Source organism: Papio anubis, chromosome 8, assembly GCF_008728515.1.
Source record: "Papio anubis isolate 15944 chromosome 8, Panubis1.0, whole genome shotgun sequence".
Taxonomy (NCBI): Eukaryota; Metazoa; Chordata; class Mammalia; order Primates; family Cercopithecidae; genus Papio; species Papio anubis.
In genome coordinates, this window is record NC_044983.1 from 18196805 (window position 1) to 18212446 (window position 15642).

The 15642-nt window shown below is 45.3% G+C and overlaps 1 pseudogene; it reads right to left on the bottom strand.

Moving 5' to 3' along the window:
- Positions 1-5063: 5063 nt before the first annotated feature.
- On the bottom strand, positions 5064-14275 carry LOC116276433 (annotated as a pseudogene).
- Positions 14276-15642: the final 1367 nt, after the last annotated feature.

Sequence of the window (15642 nt, forward strand, 5' to 3'; positions counted from 1 at the left end):
AAGTCTGCGTCCGAAAGCCACCTTTCCAAGAGGCCCTTGCCACCACTCCTGCCTTTGCCACTGCCTGAAAACGGCCTCTCTAACCCTTCATCCTATGGGGTGTCCCTGCTGACTCTGTGTTCTGGTTTTCTGAGGGCCTGGGGCGCAGGGCAGGAAGAGAGACATTGCCCTATTCTGTGTGGTCCTTTGGCTCACCTGGGCCTCAAGTGGCCTTGACCACAGCCCGCAAGCGCATATGTTTTCAAGTGACTTTATCCACCTCTAAGTTCTTTACCTTGTGCTGAGAATTTTAGGAGGCCTAAGAGAGAAGTACATGGTGAGTTTAGGGGCTTGGGAAGCGCCGGAGCCACAGAAAGGAATCCAAAACAGGGTCATAGAAAATTGATCAACTATAGGGTGGGGGAAGTCTCCAAAATCAAATGTACCAGGAACCCGTCTATTGGAGAAACAGTTATTTAATCCATTTCTTCTATTAGAGTAACAGTAAGCATCCTTCATTCAGGAGCAGGTAATCCACTACTTCCACAAATAGCTTTTATAACCATGACATGTCTTGATCTTGATGTAATTTTGTAAAAAGAAGCAAAATTAAGGCTTTTTAAAAAACAGCTATTTCATGAATGAGAAAACAAAGGCCTTTAGGAGGTCCTACAGGCTCAAGTGAGTGTCTGTACCTGAAACTCAGGTGTTCTGATTCCCATTTCAGGTCTCTATTGATCACACTGACCGTCGCGTCACCTCCCTTCTCTCGGCTGCTTTCCTCTATGATACAAAGCTGGGCTGGGCCACAATTTTGTTATCCCAAGAGGCATAGAGGTGACGAGAGGTATGAAAACAAAGCAGAGCTGTCATCCGTTGCTTTGATCTGTTTTTTATTTTTATTAAATTTGTCATTAATAGCAATAATATTTTTTAATTTTCAACTAACTTAGAAGCAGATTATAAGATCATTATACTCCCTTGTCCAAGGGGACATGGAGAGAAGACACTGAGAAACACAGGAGTGGGTGGCCTTAAGTTCTTATTCAGCCTACTGATCACTGATTCCAATTCCATTAACTTGCTGATGCCACCAGGAAGTTAATTTGCATATGTTGACCCACATTCTCAACAACTCACAAATGTTTGTTAGCTTTTGTTTTCTAAAATTGTATTTACCTATATATGTATGTACTTATGCTAACATACCTCAAAAAGGGGAGTTAAATGTTTAAAGACAAAACCTGGTCCAGACATAGCTGCATGACTTGAATATTTTGAGTTTCTTCCACTTGCAAATTTTAGAAGAAAACAGATACCATCCCTGGAAAAATGTCACTGTGACAACTCTAGAGTATCTATGATTTGTTTTTGGTAGAAGTGGAACATGGATTGCTAGAACGTATTTCCAGGTTGGAGATTTAAGCAGAGCTCCCTATACAGAAACAAATCCAGTGGTCTCAGCAAGGGAAATGAGATGAAGGGGCACCCATTCTCCCTGCCAGCCCTTCTTCCTCCAACATCTCAGGGCCCCAGGGGGAATGTGAATGAGCTTTCATGTAGGTAAATGATTTAGAAACAATTCGAGGTTCTTTTGCATGTTTAGAGTGGAGAGAGGGAGTTGCAGGATAACTTTTGCTAAAAAATAAAGTGGTAAAGTAACAAATGAACTTCGCTTCAACCGAGCTCAGAGCTTGTCTCATTTCCTCATCTCCCGCTTGCATTGGAAGTAGCATAAAATCAGGCGTCTTTTGACTTTAATCATAAATGGTGATTGTCAACTGAATACAAATCAGGTAAAAATTTATTATAAATGGCTGTTCTAACCACCTTTTTATTTTTATTTTATTTTTTGAGATGGAGTTTCGCTCTTGTTGCCCAGACTGGAGTGCAATGGCGTGATCTCGGCTCACTGCAACCTCCGCCTCCTGGGTTCAAGCCATTCTTCTGCCTTAGCCTCCCAAGTAGCTGGTATTACAGGTGCCCGCCACCACACCCAGCTAATTTTTGTATTTTTAGTAAAGACAGGGTTTCACCATGTTGGCCAGGCTGGTCTCGAACTCCTGACCTTGTGATCTGCCCACCTCAGCCTCCCAAAGTGCTGGGATTACAGGCGAGAGCCACCACGCCCAGCCCATAACTACCATTTCTACAGGTTATTTACTCAGACAAGGAAATAGGTTCCTTTCACAGGGCCTTCTTTCTGGTGTTCAGAAAGTACTGTGGACGGAGGTCAGAAAATGGGGATTTGCATTCTGACTCTGCTACTCACTAGGTATGTGACCCAAGCAGGACGCTGAGCCTCCTGAAATGTCTGCGTCTTCATCTACAAAGTGGAGTGAATGATACCTGCCCAGTTCATATTGGATCAAATGAGGGGGTTTCTATATGTTGTAAGGTACCACATAAATTTAAGATGTTATTAGTATTATTTCCCATTAGAGGCTTCCACCTACATAACCTGTACAAAATTTCCATCTTTCTCAAGGCCAAAGGAGACTCTCTGGCTTAAAGTTTGTCTTTGACACTTGAGAAGACAGGAGGTTCCAGAATGTGCTATGGCTCTTCTTCCCAAGACTAAATGTGGCTCAAGCCCCCTCTGTAGAGATTGCCAGAAACTCACTCTTTGTCTGAACACAACTCGATGCGTAATAGAACAGGCTATTACAATGCTATTCCTCAAATAGACCCAGTTGTGAGCTGTACCCAAGATTTGGGCTGCAGGTGTCTTGTCAGCTAGCTTTCTGTCTTGGGGCTTTGCAGAACAAGGCTGACTTGACTATGGACCACATTCCAGGGACATCAGCTTCAGGGTCAAAAGCCACCATATATTTTTTTTTTTTTTTTGAGACAGTCTCACTCTGTCACCCAGGCTGCAGTGCAGTGGCGTGATCTCAGCTCACTGCAAGCTCCGCCTCCCGGGTTCACGCCATTCTCCTGCCTCAGCCTCCCGAGTAGCTGGGACTACAGGCCCCTGCCACAATGCCCAGTTTTTTTTTTGTTTTTTGTTTGTTTGTTTGTTTTTGTATTTTTTAGTAGAAACTGGGTTTCACTGTGTTAGCCAGGATAGTCTCGATCTCCTGACCTCGTGATCCACCTGCCTCAGGCTCCCAAAGTGCTGGGATTACAAGAGTGAGCCACCGCACCTGGCCAAAAGCCACCATATCTTTTCCATATCTAGGACTCTGAAGAAACAGACTCTGGTGGGAAAAACCAAAGCAGACACTACTTGCCAATGGCTTGGGATTTTTCTTGATTTGGGCTTACAACCTATATGGGGAGTTTGGCTCATACAGTTTTATCAGGCCCTCTTTCACCTACAAGGATGTGTCTCTAGATTTCTTTGCCAAATGTAATCAAATTCCTTTACCAGGGCTGTCAGAGGAGAAATAGTCATATACTTTAGGAACATTTGGCCCAGGAATGTGAATTGTGAAATGATTTTCAGAGAACTATCCAGAGATACCCTGTTTGGATAGAAAGCAAGCATTGTTTTGATTTTTTTTAGTGGAAAAGTGAATCTTACAAAATCAGTTCAATTCCCTATGCTTCCTCTAGTTCACTTTCCCTGTGTGTGGGGTAGAAGGACTAGGTATGTCCATGCTTCCTGATGGTCAAGAGAACACAGATTTTCCCCAGCAAATGCTTTTGTAAATGATCTTATCACAATCTCTCATTCAATCTTAGTTCATTGTAATTTATGTCTCTAACACCTTCAGGTACGCGCTCATGGTCTCTCTGGGCTTGAGGCTTCTTCTTGGAACTCTTCCTGCCATTCTATGATTTCGTTAGTCGAAACAAGACAAGGATTTTGAAAGAGGCCCTTGGACTTCTGCACATGTCCCCAAATTATGCAACATCTTCAACAGAGAGAAAATGAAGCCAGGAATGGCCAGCTACTTAGGGCAAAAGCAGTGGCAGGCAGGATCCAAGACCCTGACCCGGGCTCTGACTTGCTTAGGTTTGGTACACTGCTGCAGCCTCTTTAGCAGTCCACCTGTCTCCTGCTGCCCCCTTCATCTACACCACATGGCCCTGGCCAATCATCTTCCTGGACGACCGCCTCTGTATGCTCCCTTCCCTTCTACCAGTAGGATGGAAGCCAGCTTCCTCTGACCCATTACAGGCTCTGAGGGTCCTGTAACCCAGACCCAGCCACCTCTTCCTCCTTCGCTGTCTTTTCTGCTCAACCTGACACTTCTGTCCGGCTGGCTTTTCACCCTGCCATTCCTCCCCCTTCTCTGTCCATGGCCTGAATGTCCTTAGCATACCTGTGCTTTCCTCAACATGCCTGCTCCTCTCTTTCCCCAAATGCGTTCCTAGGCTTCTTTGCCCAACTGAAACCCAATCCCTTCTAAGGAGTACAGCCCAAACTCTGACTTCCACAGCACTTTCCTGCGCCCACTTCTTCCCTTTAACTGTTTCAGAAACGTTCGCTCTTTGTCGCTTCAATCAATCTCCTGCAATTGTAAACTTTGATAACGCTAGGAGCTGAATGCTTCCGCCTCCCACTCGCCAAGTCTATATATTGAAGCTTTAACACCCAAGGGGATGATATTTGGAGATGAGGCCTCTGGGAGGTGATTAGGATTAAACGAGGTCAGGAGGATGAGACCCTGGTCTATGGACTTAGTGCCCTTAGAAGAAGGGATACCAGAGAGCTTTCTCTCTCCCTTTCTCCAGGAGCCTGCACTAAAGAAAGCCCACAGGAGTAGGTGGAGGGGTAGCAGCCATCTGCAGACCAGAAAGGGGACCCTTGCCAGAATCCAGCCTGGCACCTTGCTCTTAGCCTTCCAGCCTCCACAATGTAGGCCATCCAATCTACAGGTTTTTATTTGGTTTTGTTTTGAAGACAGAGTCTCGTTCTGTCACCCAGGCTGGAGTGCAGTGGCACGATCTCGCTCACTGCAACCTCCACCTCCCAGGTTCAAGTAATTCTCCTGCCTCAGCCTCCTGAGTAGCTGGGATTACAGGCATGCACCATCATGCCCGGCTAATCTTTTTGTATTTTTAGTAGAGAATGGGTTTCACCATGTTGGCCAGGCTGGTCTCGAACTCTTGACCTCGTGATCTGCCTGCCTTGGCCTCCCAAAGTACTGGGATTACAGATGTGAGCCACTGTGCCCAGCCTCTTTTGTTTTTTTAAAAAAATAAGCTCTGGCAAGCTTTTTTCGAGAAAAATTTGGCGTGATCTACCTTTCACCAGTCTGTTCTGGCACATTACTGATGATACTATGATCACCCTGATCAATGGTGGCCAGTATGCCTACTCTGTAGTATTTTCCACGTGCTGTGCCCAATTGGATATTATTGCCAACATAGTGATGGACAAGTTTTGGCCAACATCATGTTGTTCTCTATTTTGGATTTCCTTGAAGTTGGGCAATTGTTAGCAGGCACAGACAGTTTCACCTTGCCTCATCTGATCATCTCTGGAATCTGCTTATACCCCCAGCACAGATTTTCCACTTTTCATGTGTTAGAGTCTAGAGTTGATGCATTCCAGTGAGTTTTTCTACAAAGCAAACGTTAAACACAGACCTGAAGGCCTCTTTTGCCACCACCTCAAAACTATGTCCACGGTAAAGGGAATTTGAGGAGATATAAAATTAAAAACAAAAATAAAATAACTGGATCTAGCTTTCTGAACCTGAACCCATTAATAAAACCTCCCCAAGTCATTGAGAGGGCCTCTGGGGTCCCTTGGGGCCCTCCAAATGCCAGTGGCCATGCTGTCACCCCAGCAGGCTCGCATCTGCCCACCCCGGCCGAGACTCACCTCTCCACGTGAATCCCAGTATTTTGTTATGGCAGCCTGAGCTGACTAAAGCAGATAATATTTCAAGTCTTTTGCTAAGTAACTTCTTCTCTTGTTTTACTTTCTAATTCCCAACAGGATAGTGCCCTCTCCTGGAGAGCAAGGTCGTACCCACCTTAGCATCCTTCCCGGGAACTGACACTCAAATAGGGATTCATCTCATTCAATCCAGTTCAGCATTTTGGAACAACTGAGGAAAGGCCTGTCTACATTTGTGAGAAAGTATGTTTCTGAATATAATCCAAAAGATCTAGTTTTATATTTTTTCAATTGTATTCTAACTAAAATCATTTTCTAAACATATCATTTGAGAGAACTCCTTTTGAGGCTTTAAGGTATAAATAGAAATTGTTGACTTAGTTGGATTTTAATGGGTTTTTCTTACTCTTGACAATGCTTACGAGGGCTTTTCATGCCTCTGAAGTATTCTGAATCTCCAACCTGCCATCGTGTTTACATTACTTCTTCCTAGTGTTGAATCAAGTTTAGCCTAAAGCTACCTCCTTACATATTTTATGATTAGCGTAAAGGTTTCTCTGCACATCGTCAATTATAACCTAAATGGAGGTATAAACAAACTGTAGCCTACTTTGTGCCAATCACTGAGTTTTCGCCAATCAAACGGGGCCATCTATTGAAAGTGTTCAAGTAATGCAAACTCCAAGGTGTAACCAATCCACCTACTTGTTCCTCACTTCTGTTCTCCGTAAGTCACTTTCCTGTTTCTGTCCATTAATCTTCTTCCACCACGTGGCTGCGCTGGAGTCACTGAGTCTATTCTGGTTCCGGAGGCTGCCCAATTCACGAATCGTTCTTTGCTCAATTAAAACTCTTTTAAATTTAATACGGCTGTTTTTCTTTTAACAACAGCAAGAACCACCCTTCCTTTATAATCAATCACAAATCAATTCATCCTTCATGTGATCCACTATGATTTCTCAGGAAACTAAAACAGAATTAGTGAGGTTTAACAATATGTGTATTTTACAAAACAAGGGTTCTTCTCCAATCAGTTCACATCTGCAAAAGCTTTATCTTTTGTTAGCACGCTTACTACAACGTGGGAAAGAAAAACACCCCAAAAAAGTTGAGGGCTGGTCTCCCACTCCTGTCCTCCATCTGAGATGGGATGTTGACTCTGTCTCTGAAATTTATAGCAACGAAGCTCTAATAGCAGATAAGGAAAGACCTGGCTTCTTAGGAACTCACTGTATCTCCACTTAGAAATGTAGGTGGCCCAGAGATCACAGCAGTGATGAAAATAAGGATGTGAGATTGTTAGACAGGATACCTAACTCAGTGGGGCTGTTGTGTCCTCATTGGGAAAAAGAATCACAATGCATTTCCTGTCCTCCAGTGGATATTAGTTCGTTATCTACAGGAAGCACTCAGCAAAGCTTCTTACATTATTGAAGCAGCAGTTGAAGAAGTCTCATAACTATACTCTGAACAGCACAGTCTATTAAGCCTGAGGCCCTGAAGTCTCTTATAACTATACTCTGAATAGCACGGTCTATTAAGCCTGAGGCCCTCTGCCTGGTTGGGAGGACTCTTCCATTTCTCCTGCTCGATGACAGTGGCTGCTCCCTCCAGCAATTCTCTTTCCTGCCTCACCCTCTCCAACAGAGGCTCCCTACTACCCGCAGACTGGCCTCAGGTATGTTTGCGCCATAGACTGGCCCCAGGTGTGTTTATGCCTACAATCCTTGTTCAAAAACATTCCACGGGCCGGGCGCGGTGGCGCAAGCCTGTAATCCCAGCACTTTGGGAGGCCGAGACGGGCGGATCACGAGGTCAGGAGATCGAGACCATCCTGGCTAACACGGTGAAACCCCGTCTCTACTAAAAAAATACAAAAAACTAGCTGGGCGAGGTGGCGGGCGCCTGTAGTCCCAGCTACTCGGGAGGCTGAGGCAGGAGAATGGCGTGAACCCGGGGGGCGGAGCTTGCAGTGAGCCGAGACCGCGCCACTGCACTCCAGCCTGGGGGAAAAGCGCGACTTCCCGCCTCAAAAAAAAAAAAAAAAAAAAAAATTCCACGGTACCTGAAGCATCCACACTATTAATTCCAAACATCTTCAAAATGGTATTCAAAGCCCTTCACAATTTCACTGCTTCTAAATGTTCCAGCCTACTCTCTCATTACAACTTCCCAAGTTATGTGATTCATAACCCCCGTGGGTCTGGATCGACCGTAGTGTCTCCTACCTTCGCTCAAGCTATTCTCCTTCCACGCGGCCTCATTTTTTTACCAATTTGGCCAGTGCTGTGTTGAGCCATGTTGGAGTCCAGGAAAAAGGAAGGATGCACACCCCCACATGCACTTCTTATATTTGGAATCAAGTGTATTCATCTGTTCTCACACCGCTAATAAAGACATACCTGAGACTGGGTAATTTATAAAGGAAAAAGGATTAATGGACTCACAGTTCTACACAGCTTAGGAGGCCTCACAAATTATGGCGGAAGGCAAATGAGGAGCAAAGCCACATCTTACACAGTGGCAGGCAAGTGAGAACTTGTGCAGGAGAACTCTCATTTATAAAACTATCAGATCTCACGAGACTTACTCACTACCCTGAGAACAGTATGGGAGAAACCACCCTGATGTTTCAATTATCTCCACCTGGCCTTACCCTTGACATGTGGGGATTATTACGATTCAAAGTGAGATTTGGGTGGGGAGACAGCCAAACCATATCAAGTGTAAAAGCTAATAAAAGCTATACAGTTTCTAAAAATAACTATATATAAAGCTCTAGGTGGCCCAATCTGCTCACAGGTGCTGATAACCCTTATAAAGGCTCCTGGTAGGGGACTAGGAACCAAGGGCTGATTAAAAAGAACAATTCCCTTTTATGAGAATGCAGGCTCATTCAAAACATCCTGGACTTATTGAAATAATGGATGTTCTATTACTCATGGGGTATTTTGCATTTATTTTGATTTTAAAATATTTCATTAACACGTTATTAATCTTGATTACTGAGTTTTTTTGGCACTCCTGGACATGCAGTAGCCCACTCAAGTGTCCCACTCGTTTTACCCTAATCCCCACCTTCAATCTGGTAAAAGTCTGTGAGATCCCCGTTTCAATTCCATTTCCTCGAATGAGCTTTACCAGAGCTCCCTAAATGAACTAGATCTCTCCCTGTCTTCTACTTCCACAGCACGCTGCTTGGGTCTCAGTCTTGGTCTTAACTACTCTGCCCTTTAACAGGTAATTTATGTAGGTCTTACTCTCTTCCCAGCCTGAAGCTCCTGTAAAGCAGAATTCACACCTTTTCTTTTCTTCTCTTCTCTTTTTTTGAGATAGAGTCTTGCTCTGTCGCCCAGGCTGGAGTGCAGTGACACAATCTCAGCTCACTGCAACCTCCACCTCCTGGGTTCAAATGATTCTCATGCCTCAGCCTCCCAAGTAGATGGGATTACAGGTGAGTATCACCACGCCCAGCTAATTTTTGAATTTTTAGTAGAGACAGGGATTCATCATGTTGTCCAGGCTGGTCTCAAACTCCTGGCCTCATGTGACCCGCCTGTCTCGACCTCCCAATGTGCTGGGATTACAGGAATGAGCCACCGCGCCCAGCCCCACATTTTTCATTTCTATATTCCTTGCTATATTTAACACAGTGCTCTGCACACGTAATTTTTCAATGACAAATCTTGGCTTGATTAAATGACAACTCTAAGCCCCTTTCCTGGAATCTCACTCAGATGTTATTTACTGTAAAGCAGGACTTAATATAAGTTATTCTATTGTGACTGTGGAGAACTTCACTCCTGAAGCTCTAAGGATACGAGTTCATCATACAGAGGCCAAGGCATAGTCCACTGAAACCTCCCTGATGATTTCCTAATCTCCTTCAGTGTCTCTTACAAATGGGCCTCCTCGCATTTTCCCTGATTAGATCAATGTGGGTTTCTCCCACAGTGAGGGCTGCCTAAATTCTTTACTCTCCCTGCTGTAGAACTAGAACTAGACATTGGGTCAAATGCTCTAAATGTTTTTCATATTTGTGAGTATACTTGACTGTTTTCCATCAATCTACCTCTCATTCTCCAGGCAAAGCTTCTCGAATGGGGGAAGCTGCTGCTCCCCCAGATTGCTGGGGAAGAAAGGGAGTTCCTGATCTTTCTTATAGGCTCACTGAGTTTCTGGTCTGGAGATGCACTATACTTCAGAAATGGCTCTGGAGAAGAGAACTCAGGATCCTCAAGACCCGATGGCTCCTAATAATAAAAGCCTTTGGGTCTACTGACATTTTTCCTAAGTAATCGAAGACATGTCTGCATGCATTTCCTGGCATACTTTTCCACACTCAAAGCAAGTTGCTATGTGTTAGTATTAAAGCAACTCATAACAGTAAAAATGAATTTCTGCACCAAGAGAATGAATTAGCAGCTGAGAAAGTCAAAGTGAAGAGCTCTCAGTAATATCTCTACCACCTTGAAGTTTAAATATTCCTAAGACTCTAGGAGGAAAGAGGAGAGAACGTGGGCCCTGTTCTTTCCTCCAGGATGTAAGGTTTTTCCAGGCTACTTTGAGAAGTCTCAATTACTCCAGGCTATAGAAGAATAAAATCGGAGATGAGTTCCCTGAAATCAAGGACACCGCCTTATCTAAGGGTGCTGGGAGCCCAGTGAACTTGCTGGGGACAGTTTGAAGGATCTTCTTAAGTTGTGAAACGAGGTTGCTGCTGCCTGCTACAGACCACCCACAGCCAATGTCCTTGTCTGAGCGACACAGCTTCCCAGTGATCACCACCGATCCAGCCACCAAGTATGCAGCCCAACCTATGAAGCTGAGCCCAGAAGTGGCTCAAGAAAAACAAGCCACAACCCAGAACTGAAACACAACAGCCTTTTCCCTTAACACCACACTTGCTCTATTCAACCTCCGCCACGGCCAATTCAATAGATTCACAGAAAATATCGCCAGGATGCCTTGGTTCTCAACACCAAGTTTGGAAAGCCAGGTTTACACGCCCCAGCTGAGCAAGCCCAATCGGTGATTTTGTTGGGCTCATTCCTCGCTTGGCCTCTTCAAGCAGAGATAGGCCCTGCAAGAAGTCTCTCTAGGAATTGTTTTCTCAATATTCTCAAATCCACTTTTCCTATATCCTATCAATGGGCATGGAGTGAGAGTGATACTGGCATGTGGAATTTCACAAGGCAGGATGTGCCAGCTTCAAGGCTACTGAGCTTTAGGTATATACTTGCTATGGTTTGGATTTGTGTCCCCACCTAAATCTCATGTAGAATTGTAATCCCCAAAGTTGGAAGAGGGGTCTAGTGGGAGATGATTGGATCATGGGGGCAGATTTCCCCTTTCTTGTTCTCATGATAGTGAGTGAGTTCTCATGAGATCTGGTTGTTTAAAAGTGTGTAGCACCTCCCCCTTCTCTCTTTTCCTCCTTCTCTGCCGTGTAAGACATGCCTGCTTCACCTTCACCTTCCACTATGATTGTAAGTTTCCTGAGGCCTCCCCAGCCATGCTTTCTGTATAGCCTACAATAGAGTGAGCCAATTCAACCTCTTTTCTTTATAAATTACCCAGTCTCAGGCATTTCTTTATAACAGTGCAAGAATGGACTAATACAACAACACTGAAACATACGTGCCAGCCAGTATTCGCCCTGTCCTGTTCTCGACATGGTGACCTACCAGTATCACTCTTTCCAAGCCCATTTCCACTGCTCCTTCATGTTCTTCTTTGCCTTTTGAGTAAACAAGTCAAATCTATCCATTCATATCCCCATGTATTCACTTGCTTATCCAACATTTTCTGAGCATCTTCTGTGTCCAAGCCACTGGCCAGGTGCTATGGGGGCTGGGGATGCTCAGAGATGACTCTCAGAGCAGCAGAGAGCCCTGCTAACTCATCTCCCTCCCCATCTGCTCCCTACATTGCCAGCATTTTGGAAGCTCAGACCTCCCCATACCCTTAGCCCTAGCCACCATTACGTGGATGAACCAAAATCAAATTCTTCAATAGGGAAAGATTTCGAGATCTTGTCCTCATGGAAAAGGTAAAAGCAATGTTCCTAAAATCAACAGTATGGTGTTTCAATTAGAAAAATAAAAGTTCAGGTTAGTCGAATATTGCTGGGTACCGGGAAATCTGTGCAGGCAGAGAAATTGTCTGTCGGGCCTGTGCCAAGATAATCTTCTGTCCAGTCTTCTGGGAGGTCAGGGCGGGCCAATGCACTGACTCACCAGGGAGGGCTTTCTAAGAAAGAAGTCTGGCCAGGAATCTTCTAGTGGGAAATATGCTGTTTTTCTTGTGCCTGGTCTCCCTGACTCCCTCCTATACCTGTTGAATGAGGGAGTTCATCCGCGTGGTGTTTGAGAGCTCAAGTTGTCCAGCATTGTAGTAAACATCAGGCAAATAGCAGTAAACAGAGCCTCCCTGTCCCAGCTGGGAGGAGCCCAGACATTGATGAGCACAGCGGAGAGCCACAGACACATAGAAAAACAAAAACAAGCACCGGGGCAGTGGCTCATGCCTGTAATCCCAGCACTTTGGGGGGCCAAGGCGGGCGGATCACCTGAGGTCAGGAGTTCAAAACCAGCCTGACCAACATGGTGAAACCCCATCTTTACTAAAACTACAAAAAATAGCCGGGCATGGTGGCAGGAGCCTGTAATCCCGGCTACTCGAGAGGCTGAGGCAGGAGAATCTCTTGAACCTGGGAGGCAGAGATTGCAGTGAGCTGAGATCGCACCATTGCACTCCAGCCTGGGCAACAACAGCAAAACTCTGTCTCAAAAAAACAAATAAACAACAACAACAACAAAAAGAAAAACAAGCAAACAGAAGCAGGGCTGCCCATAACCTCTGAAACGAAAGAACTCTCGTGTTCAGTAATCTCCTCTTGGGCACGAGTGTGAAAATAAGGACTCTTGAATTTGCTCGCCACATCAGAGGCAGAATTGTAGGGGAGCTTTTACATGTGTATGTCATCCAGCCTCAGGGCAGCCCCTTGATGATAGATTGTGTTACCCTCATTTTCTCCAGGGGAAAACTGAGGCTCAGAGGTCATCTTGCCTACAGTGACTATTGGCAGGACTGAGGTTGGTACCCAGGTCGGTCTGACTCCTCTGTGCAGGCTTTCCCAGAAATCAAAGCCTCACGTGACCCCCTCCTCTAAGGCATGGCGGAACCCAGCTGTCTGTTCAGGCAACGGGAAGGAGGCGGTGGCCCACCTGGTGGATTTCAGGGGTGCTGCCACCTGGAAAGTGTCCCTCAAGAGCTCACCAGCAGTGCCTGGAACTCAGACCAAAATCAGTCTCTTGGGTGTTTAAATTGTAAATATGTTTACCCGTATTCAGTCTCATCCTGTTTATTGTTTGCTTCTCTTCAGTCTACAAAGCATTCAACACTCACCATTCTAAAAATAATAAAACTGGGCTGGGTGTGGTGGCTCACGCCTGTAGTCCTAGGACTTTGGGAGGCTGAGGCAGGTGGATCCCCTAAGGTCCGGAGTTGGAGACCAGCCTGTCCAACATAAAGAAACCCTGTCTCACTAAAAATACAAAATTAGCCGGGCATGGTGGCACACGCCTGTAATCCCAGCTACTCAGGAGGCTGAGGCAAGATAATTGCTTGAACCGGGAAGGCAGAGGTTGCGGTGAGTCAAGATGGCACCATTGCATTCCAGCCTGGACAACAAGAGTGAAACTTTGTTTCAAAATAAATAAATAATAAAAATAATAATAATAAAACTGGCTAGGCATGATGGCTTATGCCTGTAATCTCAGAACTTTGGGAGGCTGAGGCAGGAGGATTGCTTGAGCCCAGGAGTTCAAGACCAGCCTGAACAACATAGCAAGATCCCATCTCTACAGAAAGTAAATAAATAAATAAATAAATAAATTAGCTGGGCGTGGTTTTACCATAGTCCCAGCTACTGGGGAGGCTGAGGTGGAAAGATCGCCTGAGTCCAGGAGTTTGAGGCAGCCGTGAGCTATGGTTGCACCACTGCTCTCCAACCTGGGCAACAGAGCAAGACCTTGTCTCTTAAATAATAATAACAATAATAAAACTGAAAACGTTTCACACCTCTGCCTGCCCCTCTATTTATAACCTTATCTTTGATGTTCCAGCTCTTTGGAAAAGTGGGATCACAGCACCACTGCATTTTCTTATCCCCCTGTAACAAGTTCTGGAGTTGCTAAAACAATGTATTCCTAAAGTGACTAGTAGGTGACTGCTACTTGTCATCTGTAATGGTATCTTTCAGTCTTCTGCTTACATGACCTTTCTGTGGCATTCAGTATCTACAGGTCACCACTTCCTTGGACAGTCTTCTTTCCCATCTTCTGACAAACTCATTTGTTCTGATTTATGGCACTCCGATGATTCTCCGTCTTCTTTGCCTGCATGCTAGATTGATCTCCAATTTGCAATCCATCCCTTCTTCTGTTCCTCCCTCTTTACCTCCCTCTCAGCCAAAGATCTCTCTTTAGAAACCATCACCGAAGGTAGAGGTACCAATCTCTATGCTTTGACACCTCCTTCTGCTCCTCACTCTCCACATTCATTTTCACAAAGTTTTTTTTTGTTTTGTTTTGTTTTTTTTTGTGAGATGGAGTCTCACTCTGTCACCCAGGCTGGAGTGCAGTGGCATGATCTTGGCTCACTGCAGCCTCCACCTCCAGGGTTCAAGCGATTCTCATGCCTCAGCCTCCCAAGTAGCTGGGACTATAGGAACCCGCCACTATACTTGGCTAATTTTTGTGTTTTTAGTAGAGACGGGGTTTCCCCATGTGAGTCAGGCTGGTCTCGATCTCCTGACCTCGAGTGATTCACCCATCTTGACCTCTCAAAGTGCTTGGCCTCCCAAACTGCTGGCATGAGCCACTAAGCCCAGCCACAAAGTCTTATAAATTCTGCCTTTTAAAATTCATCCTGCCACCTCCATTATCTCTGCTCATACCTGCTTTTAGGTCACTTTTAAGGAGAAGGCTCCTAGCTGGTTTTCCTGCTGACAGTATTTCCCCAACCTCCACATGGCTGTCAAAGAGATCTTTTAGAAGAACAAATACAGCAAATACAGCCACGTTAAGACATAAATGCAGGTCTGTCTGACTTCTCCTTACTTACTGTAAGTTCAGGTCTGAATGCCCCCTGGCTGGTGTGTAAGCCTCTTTTTACAGGAATCTGACTGTGCTTTGCCAGACCTGCCTACAGCTGCCACTGCCATTATCTGCCCTGAGTACACCTGCCACTCCTCCCTGTCTTTACTGCTCAACTCCCATTTAGTAGAAGCTACTCTTGTCTATGCTTCAAGGTCTAGCTCACATGTCACCTCCTCTGACCAAGTTTCTCTCTTCTACCCTTACTCCCTTCCCCCAAGAATGGCAGAAGGCTGGGTAGGTCGCTTTGTGCCTCCACCTCACTTGAGTCCTCCCACTTCCCAAAGCCCCTCTATTATATGGAGGTGTTGGGCAGGCAGAGCCAGGTTTTATCCGACTTTGTTTTTCTGGTAGAGTAACTGAAACACCGTAGGTGCATAATGAATGATCGTGATGACCATGGAAATAAATGAATGAGTGAGTGAGCTACTGAGTTACAATCATTCTTTCAAGGACTTTCAGAAAGGAGGCAGGGAGAGAGACAGGGGTGCATATAGAAGGTAGTTTACTGGGTCACCAGCCAGAGTTCGATGAAGGACCAAGTCAGTTTCGTTGGACAGAAGCAGGCTCGTAGCTTAGAACCAGAGAGCTGCCTTGAGAACCCCAGGAGAGGTGAGAAGCCCTGGTGAGCGGAACACAGATGAAACAGAGCGAGGGGTGCATTGGGCTCTGGGTGGCCTGTGCATTGCAAACTGAAAGGGGGCA